Here is a 12,091-nt window from a genome sequence, read left to right as displayed (position 1 = left end):
GAAAGAGTATGTCACATCAATATGCTCAAGCAGTACAATGCCCGAGAAGCAAGTCAGTCAGTACCTGTGGCTAGCACAGTAAATCAGGTAGAGGAGAGTGGTGAGTGGTCTACTATATGTACTGAGCCCAATGAGCCAGGTAGCATTCAAGCTGATTTGTTAGAGCGTAAGTTGAATAACTCAGGTATATTGAGCAATTTAGACGAAGTGTTAAGTCATCTTTCTAAAAGTCAGAGGCAGGATATTTGTGATTTGCTCGAGGCTTACGAACCACGTCTTTAAATATTGTATTATATTTTTTCTTCATTTCTTCCTGAGTAATAACCTACATTTTCCCACTTGTTTACGTTATAGCCTGCACTGTAATTCGTCACCCTCTCCCCATAATGCGGGCCGCCGTCGTATAAGTGAAATATTCTTGAGTACGGCGTAAAACACCAATCAAATAAATAAATGATACGATCAAACCATTCAGAATTTTCTTTTTACGTTAGTCTATAAATGTGAGCAACGAAGTTGTGAAGCTCGCAGTTATTCATTCAAGTCCACTTGTGAGCAGTCATTTACTCAAGTCCATTTGAGAGCAGTCATATTTACCGTCATTCACTGTGAGGATTTGGAGATATCGTCTTTCACGCCATTCGACATTCGTCATTTATATTCCATTTTCTGTACAGAGCACTTTGTGACCTTATGCTTCGCCAACTTGTATCGCTCATTGTCTCTTTGTACCATTAGGTACATTTCATCCCAGGTTACCCTGAAACCCGTGCGCCCTGAGAATTTACAAGCAGTTAGAGAATAAACCACTTATTGGACCGTCATCATATATATATATATATATATATATATATATATATATATATATATATATATATATATATATATATATATATATATATATATATATATATTATTTATTTAACTATTTGTATTGTTTTGTATATTATTGTCAGTCGAATCATTTGCCTATTTTGTTCAAATATATGTATTGAACCTATTCAAGCGCCGTGTTTCTTTGATGTTGTGTAAGGCCTATCGCTGATTTAAGAGTTAAACAAGGCAGTTAAACAACTCATCTTGGCTCTTCGACAATGGTACTCCACAACTCATCTTGACTCTCTGATAGTGGTACTCCAAAACTCATCTTGACTCTCCGATAGTGGTACTCTTACACCATACCAGTCACTCACCAGTCTTCCCAGTATGTGTCAGTAACTCACTGAAAAAGGGGACATTAGCCTCAACACTTAGTAGTTTTCAGTTTTTTTCCAGCTTTATGATAAAAGAATGTAGAAGACAAGATTCGAAATCAGTAGCCAACTATAAATTAAAACATCAGTAATAGTGGTGAGTATAGATCATAACCCTGGAAAAGCAGACACAAGCCTCGGGGTGGGGCTCTCGAGAACTAACGCGGCTAAAAGGCGTGATTTTACGGCGGCTGTTAACGGCGCCGTTGGGCCGACAGGCCCGTGTATGCGAGATGTGCACTCAGTCTAGCAAGTACCCTAAAATCTTTCCTTTTAGCTGCGTTAGTTTGCGAAAACCCCCACCCTATCTCGTCCATTTCTGCGTGAACTCGGGTGTCTCCAGAGATTTCGACTGGGCTTATTAAAAAGACCTGAATTGTTAAATCTGTGGCGGACGGCCAGTCTGTGATTAGTCCTATCACTGATAAAGCTATACACAAGAACTCGCGACAGTCACTCTTGTTGTTAATATGAATATTAACATAAAGCAAAGAATAACTGAACATATTTTCGACATATAAGGTCATGTGTCAAAACAATGCATGTGGTATGTAAGTTGGTTGTACTCGATCACCCCACCCCACATTTACTCAAAAGTCATTCTTTGTTTTCAACCCCTCAATTAAGCAAACTGACTAACGTATTCAAACTGCTCCCCCTCGGAAAGGTGTACTATGTCTCCACCAAAATTGGAGTACTATTTATTGATACATCTGCAGCAGACAGAATAATTCGATGGGATTTTTTTCCTCCAACTTTACTCTTAGTGTAACCCATGCATGTTGTTTACATCGGATAAAAAGGGCTGATAGACAAACAAATAAAATAGAATACATATACAATGTCCTCTACTTTTGCCATTTGTGACAACATCGGCTGACTGATTACTTTGCTATTTTTAACAGTTGTGCTTTAAAATGGCTTGACTGATCGATTTGGACTTGAACACTCCGTCACTCATAATTGACCCCAGCTCTGATCGATGTGGTTGAGTTCGAAAGATAAATTCTGATATGACATACTGGGGTTTCTCCTGGTTTGGAATTTCCTCCGTAATGAAGTTAAACACATTCAAGAAAGCCAGACAAACCAATAGAACAGAGCGACTTGGTCTAACACAAATCGCCTCCTTTCAGCAGGCACGGGCTCTGAAAACTTGAATCGTTTGGTGATGTCTTTACGAAAGACCACCACACTCAAAATAGCCCCGTTTTTCTTTCTAACAGAGGTTTTCTGTGAAGTTCGCGCTGGGAATGCCAGAGTCCGTCTGACTAACCCGTGTCGGTAAAGAGGGGTATTTGAGTTACATGCCAACGAGGCCTCCCAAGATGTCCAGACCAACCCTTTTGTCTCTGTTTATGAATGGCGTCTAATAAAATGTTTAAAGAGGACATTGTTCAAAAAGAACAGAACGGTCCGTACCGGAAATTGAATTTTGAAGACTCTGACTTACTGGCTGGACTGGGCAGAGATGCCAAGGTTCGAATGGAGGCGAAACCTAGCACGCCCCCTGGAGATAGGTCGATATGGAGAGTGAGGCTGATCCTGCGATGTGTTAATAAACTGAGTGGGAATAACCAGCTTCCAGGCACGAGTCCATGTTTCACCCTTCCATGTCCACAGGCTTTCTCAGAGCCCACACATACCGTATTTCCCACTATTTTTTTTATATGCACACTGCAGTTGTATTTAGGCCGACTTGGTGTATAAGGAGTTAAAATCAACCGATGGCAAAGAAAGGTTTGGCCGACTTAACACAACTTTGTACGGGAATTTTTCGCGCCAGTAGAAGACTTAAAAAGACCGACTGTAGAGGCCTATAGAGAGAGAGAGGATATCATCGCTGTGCAGAAAGCGATTTAATATCGCTCCTGCCCAAGTATAGTTATTAAGTAGAAATCGATGAGGTAAGAGTGTTCCGAACCTTCTCGTCAAGGACGGGCTACCATAAGGCTTCATTGGAGATTGCAAGACTTCCTCGATTGGTGAATTTCATTTTTAGTCATTTCTCGAGCAGACGATCATCCGGGCCTGAACCCGTCGCGCGCGTCTTGTCCTACAACCTCGGCATCAGTTACAAATATCAATAACCATGTATTCATGGTATGATTCGCTTAAGTCGACCTTGGGGCCATTTCTTAGACTTCAGCTGTATAGATATTATAAGAATGACATACACAGAGAAATAAATCTGTACAGCTATTTCTTTGTTTACATTTTTTATTGTAGAGAACCTGTTTTTTTTCATAAATGAACCTATTTTCAAGGGCAGCTTCATTCGCTTCTCTACTTTCATCGTCCCACAAATAAAAGGCCAGAATGATACTCACACGTCACATGAAAAATCATAGATAAGTGAAATATTCTTCAAAAAAACACTATATTCTTCAAAAATAGCAAATAAATAAACAAATCAAGTTTCATATACAAATAATGCTACAAATTCATTCGTCGCATGATACATGGAACGAACTATTTCAAGCACAAAATACAAATATGATGTCGTCAATGATGCAGATGCACTGGATGCCAACAGACCACCATACAATCCGATGTTTTAAAAGCATTATGTTCAGTTTTATCTGATATATACTTCATTTAGTGTTTTCTTTGTCCTCAATAAGGTCTGCATAGAACAATGCGAAATATTCACGTCGCGATTAAACCCACCAACCTGACAACCATGTCCAAAGCCAACTTACCAGATTTTTTTCATCGAGCTTACATTTATAGAATGACATCGTCTACTCCAGTTATAAGCGTCTTACATTGTGATAATTGGCATATAGTTAATATGGTAACAGTAATCTGAAGTAATGGGCTCAAGATTTCTTTCCGATTAAAACCAGTTTGAACTTGAATAAATGTTCCACAGAATCAATGATATTGCAGTGCAATGGCATGAGGCTTCGGCAGCAGGAACACGTTACTTTTTTTTTTACATGAGGGCTCTAGCTGAGGGCTCTCTGGTAAAAAGGTTTGCGAGTTCGAATCCAGATACCGTTGGTGCGGTCACGCTTTAACGTCAACAGGTTTGAAAAGTACCTGGCGAGATTTAAGAGTTTCGTGAGTATTATGTCGACCTTCCAAACAAATATAAATAAACAATCTAACAAAACGAATGGGTGTCTCGTTCATATATTTTGCTTCATACTTGAGTGGAAAATGTGGGACAATTCCATTGCTAATGATTTTACGTTTAGAAAAATTTGTGTGGTGAATGAATTTTGAATTGTCATCGAGTCTTTACATCTACACTTTCCCTCACAAAATCAACATTCGTAAAATAAAATTAAATTTTTCGCTCAGTTCATAAAACTTAACAAGTAATAGAGAGCGAACAGCCAAACCTTAAATGTCTGAAACTCCATATGTTAATATTCTCCATATTACCGACATCGATAAAAAAATTACTGATGGCAATTAACCGTTTATCACGCTGTATCGAAAGATACCGCCTAAAGCAACAGTTATATATCAGTATCACATCACATTTTATAGGCGCAAGATTTAAACCGGTTCACATTTAATCCGGTTTACACTGCTTTTGGTGTGAATGGGGTATTTGTTTGGCATACAATATAGTAAGCTATTTGATAGCCATTAGAGTAGGACTAAATTAACGGTATACCGCAATGTTTTCATTCATCGCCATATTCCCTGTGTTAAATGTTGCTCAACCCATGCTAGTCTTTATCATATATAGTGACTCTTTCAAACCACCAGGCAATATGTCCGAAAAAAGTGTACATTGCATAAGGTTTATCAAAGATGGCATCTCGCTTTTGACATCTGATGAGTTAACACGAGGTGAAGGGCGAAGGCTGTGTTCCTGCTCTCGGCGGAATGCTGAGCTAATAATACTTTATGATGTGTAATAAATTAATTGGATTATATTATTGATGTAAATGCTGGCCTAAAGACACTAGCAGATTACCCCTACAATATAATGATTTATTCATTACAGTTTTTTTAATGTTAAATGAATCAGTTTGAGCGGATTTTGCTGTAGTGCAGGAAAATGTTTGACAGACTGGCAAATTGCATATGATGAACACCCTTCCGTTTCGTCTTGACACTGCGTTTGAGTACAGTTCAAATAAAACGGTGAATAGTCTGAAAACTGAAAAAGGGCTATGATTACATTTATATATATATAATAAAAAAAACAGCCCTAGGATGACTTTAATCAATCCGATTCTCCGGTAATGCCAAGCTGAAGGCTACACCACATTACGGCATAGTATGATATGAACATAGTTCACGAGAGAACATAAGGTGACCTAAAAAAGTCGATGATATCGAACAACGCGCCCCCGTACCTTTCATTCCCGCACGCCTCAGCCTTCGTAGACACCCACGCAGGATATCAAGTAGAAGATCGTTAAAAAAAGGAAAAGGAACCAATTTTCTGCATATATATATATTTTTCTTTAGTACATTTTTTTGCCCTTTGTCGACAATTGTCTCTTCCTAAACTTCAAATAAAGCACACAATTTTTTTTATGTATAAAATAATTCTCCAATGTAAAATGACTGAGCAAAGTTTTAAGGTATTTTGATTAATGTTTCTTCGTGTATATGGTTAATGTTATACAATTTTTTTGTACAAATATAAAACCTTCCGATAAACAGTTCAGGTTGGATATTTTGAGTTCGTAGGCCGGGTCGTCTTGGATTGGCGATGTCTGTTAGCATGATTCCTCTTGAAATTTATGTGTGTATGTATGATTTGGGTTTTAAATCGTACTTAACACTTAACAAAGTCACATGACAACGAGGAGTCATTAGGTGTGTGTGTACATGTATTGTGTCTTCTTGTGGCTGGGCAAGCTCATACCACTAAAGTTATGCTGCCCCAGACGTATGATGCTGAAGACACCAGACACTACACACCACAAAGTCATATTATACTCTCACTGGGCCAACCAGACCTGGTTCCTTGATCTAACCTCTCAGCCGTCCCTGTTAAAATTTGTTCATATGATCTTACATATCACATCGCATGGATTCATTGTACGAATGCATGAAATTAAAGTACTTGCTTTAACGGTTATATAACAAATGTCTTTAAAAAATTATATGCAAAAAGACAACTACACGTCTTATAAGACGTACCGGCCATATTCCCAAATTCTCAAGATTTAAAAAGAATTATACATCTTCTTCACTCATCACAGTTTACATCGGCACAACCAAGAACAAAATTTCAACTGTTTTCAAGTTTATATTATGGATGCAAACTGTCGGGAAAAAAAGTTCCGAGCTTCAACTGTAAGAAACGGCAATGTTGTGCGTTTACATGCAAAAACAGAAAACACTTCTACATTTGTTTTGTAATTTTTAGCTGTACTTATAAAAACTGAACATTTCAAAGCCGCATCTTCAGTAAACTTTGAAAGACAAGGGTTTTTTTCAGCTGTAAAGTTAAACATTCTACAGCCACGCCTTAAGAAAGCTTTACAACATGACAAGTTTTTTCAGCTGTTTCTGTAAGTTGAACAGATTGCATTCGCACCTTCAGAAGACTTTGTAACTTCTGTAATAAGAAAGGGTATTTTTCTTTCTAAAATGAATAGAAAAGATGAATAAATTTTTGTGCAAATGTGAATAGAAGATTCTTCCCTTGTAGGCTGTTACTAGAATATGTAAAAAAAGTTCCATGCTTTTGTAAACGAAAATGTAGAATATACATTTCATATCCATTTTAGCTTTAGGTTTTAGCCATGATGCATATATATTCGCACTTCACATCGTCATCTGCTATTAATTCAGAGAACACTAGGAATTGAAATCTTTTGGATTAACCGTCCAAAGATGTGTTAACGCCTAAATGAAAATGACTAGCGTTTGCGATGAAAATATGATAGCTATACTACCGTTGATCACATTAACCGGTCACATTGCATATTTACTCCAGTTATAATTCAGCCTGTTGATGACAGTACTTAGGCTGCACAAAGAAAAGGATTCAGTCTGTTGATGACAGTATTTATTTGAATTTGACCAGAATGTGGCTGTAGATGAACGCTAAAATGAGTGATTTTGCAAAACAAATTCATAAAACAGCGCTTGCGAGATTCTGCGTGGATCTCGCTTGACTGCAGAAAAAGGGTCCTGTCACAGTAACTCCCAAGTTGAAGGTTTAAACCATGTAATCTGTGACATCAGACCCCAATGGGATACAATACCAGCCTCGAAAAGACAGGCACATCTCAGAGCCTTTGCCTGTGATAAAATCTTGTGTTTTCTTTTGCTACACTATACAGGGAAAAACTAACGTCTTTCTATCTGTTTTTAACTTTTAAGTGTAGAAGAAAAATAACTTTTCATTTCTATTTAGTTTTTGACTGCTTTTTTAATGGCATGCTCAATAATCATCCTTGCATACATGATGTCTGTAACAATTATGGAAGAGAAAGAGTGTCCAAACCAATATTAGGTCTCCTCAACTGCCAACAGAATTAAGAAGTGATTTGGATATATAGGAAAGAAATTGTTATTGAGTGTTTTAGGGGTATTTATGGTTTACGACTGGTATACGACTGCCGGACTTGACACTTGGATTACACAGGAGTGGTCTTTATAGTTTACTGAATGAGGAAACCGCGAGCTGGGCCGACCACGTGTGCACTCTCTAGCAGCAGAGTTATTTATCCCACCACGGTTGGTTTCACACTCTCTCCCTCTGGCAGAAGCTACTGCTGACATGCCTACATATGTATTAAAGCCGGTGATGATCGGCCAAGTGTGATGGGGTGGGGGCAGGGAAATACCACGACTCGACATCCACGTCTGTTCACGGATTAATATGGTTACCATTATATTGTTGCCTCACTCAGATATTATATCCCAGGGCAAATCGTGTCTCGAGTCGGGTTTTATACCGAGTCGCGGCCATTTACCTTAATTAGTCGTATCTAAAGGAACCAATGCCGCTTCGCGGGTGGTCATAATTATCATTGGGAAGACTGTTACGAGTTAGACTACCCTGTAATAATAAACTGCATATTTTTACAGTAAAATACTGCAGTTTAAGCTACAATGTGTTTGTGTGTAGATAAACAGTTCTCCTCTGAATCTAAATTTAGAGCCGGTTTTGCAGTTACATAAGCAAGGCAAAAATACAACGCCGTCTCGTGTTTTTTCGTTGCGTGCGTAAGCACCGTAAATTAGGTACAAACATCAACCACTTATCCACCAATATGATGTAAAGTTACATCTAAAATGAGTACATATTTCCAAGGCAAGTCCATATTGTAAACCTACGACAGGTATTTGTATTTGTACTTCAATTGTTGTAAGTATTTGTATTTGCACAACAATTATTGTAGATGTTTGTATTTGTAAGCTATTCTTGTAGATATTTGTATTTTTACAGCACTCAATGTAGGTCTATTCCATTTGTCGTCAGATTCAGTAAACTATGTTACATTTCGTATACAGTGTTTAGTGCAGTGCAGAGTCTAGGCATTCATAACCGACGTGTGGACACAACTCGTTTGCCATGCATACTTAGCAGCTGCGACTTGATTATCAGTGATAATATTACAGACACTTCCAAGCCACTATGCCAGTGTGTTTATTTAGCAGGTTGTTGTTGAATGTCAGCAGCTGCAGCTTGGTTATCAATAATAATATTACAGACATTTCCAAGCCACTATGCCAGTGTGTTTATTTAGCAGGTTGTTGTTGAATGTCAGCAGCTGCAGCTTGGTTATCAATAATAATATTACAGACACTTCCAAGCCACTATGCCAGTGTGTTTATTTAGCAGGTTGTTGTTGAATGTCAGCAGCTGCAGCTTGGTTATCAATAATAATATTACAGACATTTCCAAGCCACTATGCCAGTGTGTTTATTTAGCAGGTTGTTGTTGAATGTCAGCAGCTGCAACTAGGTTATCAATAATAATATTACAGACATTTCCAAGCCACTATGCCAGTGTGTTTATTTAGCAGGTTGTTGTTGAATGTCAGCAGCTGCAGCTTGGTTATCAATAATAATATTACAGACATTTCCAAGCCACTATGCCAGTGTGTTTATTTAGCAGGTTGTTGTTGAACGCCATACTCAAGAACTTTTCACTTATAGAACGTAAGTGGTCATTTTATGGGCGGAGGAAACCCTGAGTGTATAGTATAAAACCACCCACCTTTGGTAAGTTACTTCTCCTGCATGATGTACAGGAATATACACCATATCAAATTGGAGGAAGACTAGTGGTTTTCAACAAACGATAGAAGAACATCTTCGACGCTCATTGCATGTCACCATTTACGTCCGACGGGGTGATGTAAATACACATACATGTATATGTAGCTTTGCCATATACAGTTAAACCCAATTATGATATAAACTTCAGATGTAGATGTCTATTTACATTTACCTGTCATTTCCGGCATGGGAGGGGTCGGGGGGTCGCGTGGGGGGGGGGCTACGTGGCTCAGTTGGTTAGCGCGTTAGCGCAGCGAAATGATCCAGGAGCTTCTTACCAATGCGATCGCTGTGAGCTCAAGTCCAGCTCATGAAGTGATTCGCAGACCTCTCTCCGAAGGTTCCCTGCAAGCATTAAATGTGCACGCCTTAACGTTGTAGCAGGAACGCCTTTATGCAGACTGTTTTTAAAGCCAACACCATGTTTAAATTCATGACTGAGTGTGAAACGCCATTGTTAACTCTTCCTGTTTCTGGATAAGAAGGATGGCGAGAAAACATTCGCGTGCAGATGCATGGGCAGATAATAACGCCAAGTGAAATTAAACAGGAATAGAAGAATAACCATGCTTGTTTCTGAGAACACGTTCTCCAGACGATTCTGTCACGACTTCAGAGGTTGCCTAGTACGTACAAGAAGCCACCGAGCTTCACTGAAAGAACTGCAATTCTTGATGTCAAAGATTAAAACCAAATGCGAAAGTCATGCCGTCTCTGGGTGCCTCACGAAAAGGATTAATTGAGCTGCAAGATAAAGTTTGGCTTGAAGATATTTTCGTGTTCCAACATGGAAGATTTTGGAGATAAGGTAAAGGCACAACATGTTCGCCTCATCCCTCCATAAAAAATTAGTTATTTTTAAAAACTGTGAAGCTGAGGTAAAATACTGTTTGAGTTAAATTCATTGGGTTGTTTTGTCTTCTTGTGTATCAAAGGATACATAGATCAATAATACTGATAGTTGACTGTTTCGTTTGGTTAATTTGTGTTGTTTGATATCTGTTTTTTTACTTATGCATTATGATTTTACGCCTTACACAGCAAAAACTGATAAGCATATACATGCTGAAATAAAAACGGCCATTTGGCCACTCCAGTAAACATGTCACATGTTGTCTATAAAACACCAATGTTTTGGAAACGTTGGAAATGGTTTACTTAAAACGTCTATGTTATAAAATGATGCCAGCCTATGCTTTAACAAAAATGTATGAGTTTATAGTTCCATCATATACATATAACGTGTTTATGGATAAAACGTCTTCGTTCAATTAAACAGCAAGGCGCTTGCACATTAATGCGCGTGTTTTAATAAATACATGTCATGCGTATTTATTGTGTAGGGCATAATGTTTTACACATACGAAGGTATTTAGGTTTGTGGGTAGGGTAATGGGCAGATTCGGTCTGGTGTAGCTAAAACTGCTGATAGCCATCAAGTGGCCTATCTTATCCTCTGACGTAAAGCAATAGCCAAAAGGAATTACTTTCCAAACAGCGACCTATCATCAAAGCCGACCAACCGTCTACAGCCAAAGGGGCGACTTATACATTCATGCCTGTCAACATGATGTCTTCATTGGTCAGGTATATATTCTGGGGCACACTTTCTTGGCCTACAAATGGGGAACATTTATCACAGAAACAAACTGGTACCAAGCTGTGTAAAAGTACATCATGCTCTGCTGTTATACGCAACAGAGTTTGTCAAATACCTATGTGCTTCATGAACAGAGTTACTCAAATTCTACAGTTACACGGCTTGAACTGACTTGAGAAATGTTCTTGACTGTTCATGTTGACTTCTTTGTTCCGTTTTTATTTTTTGTTTAACGTCATGCTTAGCTTATATCAATTGGATTAAGCACACGACCATATAAATGAACTTTTCACTTGCGTACAACGAGACCAGAATTCGTACGTTAAGACGAACGTACAGGATAAAGGTGAAAGGTCGCAAAAAAGGATACTGTTTTAGGTGGTTGTTACACATCAAGAGTTTCTGAAGTAATTCTCTGAAGAACAAAACGCTCCATTTATCACTTAAGGCGCTAAAAGCCAAGCTTAAATTATTAAACAGAGTAAATCTGCCACATGGTAACACTTACAACTCAACCTGTGCGGAAGAAATTAAAAGAAGGCTCAAATCGAGAATTGTACGTATGGCAGAGGAGTAGTGCTGTATGGAATCCACGGATCAGGGCAAAAACGGAGAGAGAGTAGAGTGTGATAGACTAGCAGTGGCAGAATCGAAATCTCACAGGGATCAGCCGTGCAGTTTTTATCATACCTTCTGGGAATTTAACTCATTTGTCAAAAACGAAACAGAACAGAAATTCCTGCCATTTTCAGCCAGCTATGCAACACTGCGGGGAACGAGAAGGGGAAAAGGTTTTGGGTAGAGTGAGGGCGTATTACAAACATGGCATGTCGAATTTGGCATTGCATAAATTTTGGTGTAATTCTCTACCCAGCGAATAAGGTTAGCTAGCCGGTTGACTGGCTGTGGTGGCTTATATAGCGCTAGAAAGTGTTGTCGCAAACGTACATGTATGTATGAAAGACACAAATCTTCTTCGTGGGTTTGCCGTTTCTCCGTCCGTGATTCTGAGAAACGGCTT

The sequence above is a fragment of the Liolophura sinensis genome, chromosome 8 (genome assembly GCF_032854445.1).
Source record: "Liolophura sinensis isolate JHLJ2023 chromosome 8, CUHK_Ljap_v2, whole genome shotgun sequence".
NCBI lineage: Eukaryota > Metazoa > Mollusca > Polyplacophora > Chitonida > Chitonidae > Liolophura > Liolophura sinensis.
This window is presented reverse-complemented; position numbering follows the sequence as displayed.